Here is a 3,302-nt window from a genome sequence, read left to right as displayed (position 1 = left end):
TAGATTTTAAAATAATATGCCAATGTGTTTTATATAGACTCTAAGATAAACTGCATTTTGTTTAGCAAAAAACTGAACATGAAATATACATTGTAAAGAAGGATAGCAAGATAACTCCTTGCAAATAAACAGCTTCTGTCCTCAGTAAAATGCCCTTATGTTATGATGATGTAAGCTGTGCTTTATTGAATTAGTATATTAGAGAGCATTATTCGCAGGTGGACAATGATATCATATTAACTTATAGCAGGTTTTTGGGATAGGTACGGAAGTAGATAGGTAGAAAAATTAGTATATTCACTTATGTTAACAATATTTCTGTCTGTTATATAGCAGATGATAAACACTGTGGTAAAGAGATAGAGGGTTCCTCTATCTACTGGTTCACTCCTCAAATTCCTGCAACAGCCAGAGCTGTGCCAGACTAAAACAAGGGCCCATAAATCAATCCATGTTTCCACATGGGTGGGCAGTAAAGGAGGGACTTGAGTCATCATCTGCTGTTTCCCAGAGTGTATATTAACAGGAAGGCTAGATCAGAAGCTGAGTAGCCAGGACTCAAACCAGGTGCTCTGATATGGAACACAGGCTTCCCAAATGGTGATTTAAGCTGCTGTGCCATATGCCCATCTCCAGAGAATCATTCTTGCCTTAGGAACTTACGGCCCAGAAAACTAGGGAGTTTGAGTAGTCTTGAATTCACAGACACTGACATTTGCTGTATAAATTAATGTCTACTGAAGGATCCTGCTGTTTGCAATTTTGATTGCATGATTTCACCAGTTTGTACAATGTCCACTTGTTACATTGGAGTCTAAGGTTGCCTATAATTGGGGTTGATGCATTTCCTACAGAAGTGGCCATTTGTGAGACAATGAATAACTGCTTCCTTGCAGAAAGAATATCAGTTCTTGCCCATTGACTTAGTAAATTGTCCACTTTGCAGGAAGAGACCCTTACAATAGAGAAAGCATTGAAAAGAACAAAAGTGAAAAATTTCAAAAAAAGCACAGTTAGGAAATTCAGACCTGTGTTTGAGAGTACAACACTGAAAACTTAAGCAATGGCCCCTTTTCCTAACCCTAAAAACCTGGGACTAAGTCATTATCTTGCCAAAAGGGAATTTTAAATTGCAAAATAGATTGAGGATATAAACCTGGAAATAAAGAAATAATCTTGCAGTACCCATGTGGATCTGATCAAACATTTGACTTGTAAAAGGAAAAAGGGCACGCAGAAGGATTGGCCAGGAATATGTGGCAGGATTCTATTATTTTCTGTTGCTTCCTTTGAAGAAAGGGGCCCATGATCCATGGAATGCAGTGCTCTCTAGAACCTGGGGACAGACCTCCACTTACAGCCAGAGAGAAAACAGGGATTTTGGTCCTACAACCACAAAAGTTCCAAGGTAATGGAACTTTTGTCCAGCAAAGACAACCTTGTCCCCAAGAGCCTCCTCAATCCTCACGAGTTTTTTGTGTTTGGCCAGATGCTCCAAGTGGCAGGTGTCACCAGTCTTGATGTATCCTGTGTGAGCCCCACCAGGAGGTCAGTGATGAACGTGTGTTGTGTCTTCCCAGAGTGTGACTCAGTCACCCCCCAACCATTAAACTGAGCTGGTTTACAGGCCTGGGTGGGTCAGTTACTGGACCAGTCTAGCTGCCCCTCAGCAGCAGTTCCACTCCAGGCCCTCTTCTCCACAGCCTGGGCGGTCCTCCTGGGATTGTGACTGTGAAGTCATCTTCCACGATCCGAATGTCGACCTCCAAAAGGAATGAGGTCCAAGTGGCCCAGTCATTCTGGTTAAAGGGTCATCGATGGAGACCACAGGATATGTCTTTTATTTAAAAAATTATTTGAAAGGCAGCATTAGAGGCAAAGAGAGAGAGAGGGAGAGAAAGAGAGAACCATCTGCTGATTCACTGGCCAAATGGCCACAACGGCCAGAGCTAGGCCAATCTGAAGCCAGGAGTCAGGAGCTTCTTCTGCATCTCCCATTGTGGATGCAGGGGTCCAAGTACTTGGACCATCCTCCACTGCTTTCCCAGGCACATTTCCCAGAGCTGCTGCCCAGTAATGTGCTATGCAGGATCATCTGGTGACTTGTAGTTAAGATGGTACCTGCCATTGTGATAGAACTCAGAGGCCATAGCATCCATACCAGTCATCACCTTACGTGGCTGGTCAGTCACCTGGATGGACATCTTCAGCAGCTCCAGGGCCTCATTGGTCTCCAGGACATTGAGTGCAAAGCTGCTCTCATCACCCACCTTGGTGGCATCCTTCCCACACTTGACCTTGATGACCCCCTTGGAGCGGTGGTACACCCCAGCACCAATGCACATGGCTGCCACGAAGGAGCAGGCTCCTATGGGCAGAATCATGAACTCCTGCATGGCCAGCTTGTTTCCAGCATGGGAGCACCCGCTGATCATACTGAAGCCAGGCACTGGGCGTAGGAGGTCTGTGCTCCCAGTGAGATCTGTGATGTATAGGCAGAGTGGGATCCCCTTTGCTGCTGCTCCAACCTTACACATGGCCTAGGACACGTCCAGGATGGCATTGGCCCCAGACTTGGACTTCTTTTCCATCCCTTCCAGCTCAATCATAAACTTGTGGACTTTTCCCTGATCCACAACAATCAAGGGGCCTACAGTCTTGTTCATGTGTTCACAGTCTTCAGGAGCAGGATTTGTCTCCTCTTTGTTCCAGTGTTTCACAAATCCCCGTGGAAGTTCAGCTGGGCACAGATGTTCTGACTCAGCCCTTGGCTGCTTGCAGGTCCACCTCCACAGTGAGGCTGCCCCTCAGAGTCCAGGATTGCCAGACCTAAGATTCTCTGGCTGTGGCTCTCAGGAGCCTCAAAGCATCCACTCACCGTGCCATCCCATCTTACCCTCTTCCAGCAGGCAAGGGTGTGAGGGTGCAGACAAGGATGAATTAGAGGGGCCCTCAGAGCTGGGGTGGTGCCCACTGATAGGTAGCACTGGGACAGCACCTGTAGCCCGGGGAGGCCTTGGTCTGACTGTAGTTGTTTCTGCACCAGCCGCATATCAATGAATGGTGCTGACTCGGGAGCAAACAAATGAAAAGTCAGGAGAAAGTGGTGGCCCTTTGTGAACTTCTGGCCCCGGGGGACCCTGGGGAAGTCAGCTCCCAGCACTGAAGGCTGCAGGGTCTCTGTACTTGGGAACTCCGCATAGCTGGGTCTGTGGGGAGGGTGGGGGCGACCCGCGCAGGCTCTGCTGCAGCGGCGACTGGGACTCTGAGGCCAACCCCGCAGGCACCACAGGGCCCCTCAG

The 3,302-nt window shown here is 47.7% G+C and overlaps 1 pseudogene; it reads right to left on the bottom strand.

Moving 5' to 3' along the window:
- Nucleotides 1-1,354: 1,354 nt before the first annotated feature.
- LOC133773471 (beta-enolase-like) lies at nt 1,355-2,886 on the bottom strand (annotated as a pseudogene).
- Between the last annotated feature and the right edge of the window lie 416 nt (nt 2,887-3,302).

The sequence above is a fragment of the Lepus europaeus genome, chromosome 14 (genome assembly GCF_033115175.1).
Source record: "Lepus europaeus isolate LE1 chromosome 14, mLepTim1.pri, whole genome shotgun sequence".
NCBI classification, from domain to species: domain Eukaryota; kingdom Metazoa; phylum Chordata; class Mammalia; order Lagomorpha; family Leporidae; genus Lepus; species Lepus europaeus.
The sequence above is the reverse complement of the archived record's forward strand: the minus strand, read 5'-3'. Positions and strand labels throughout refer to the sequence as shown.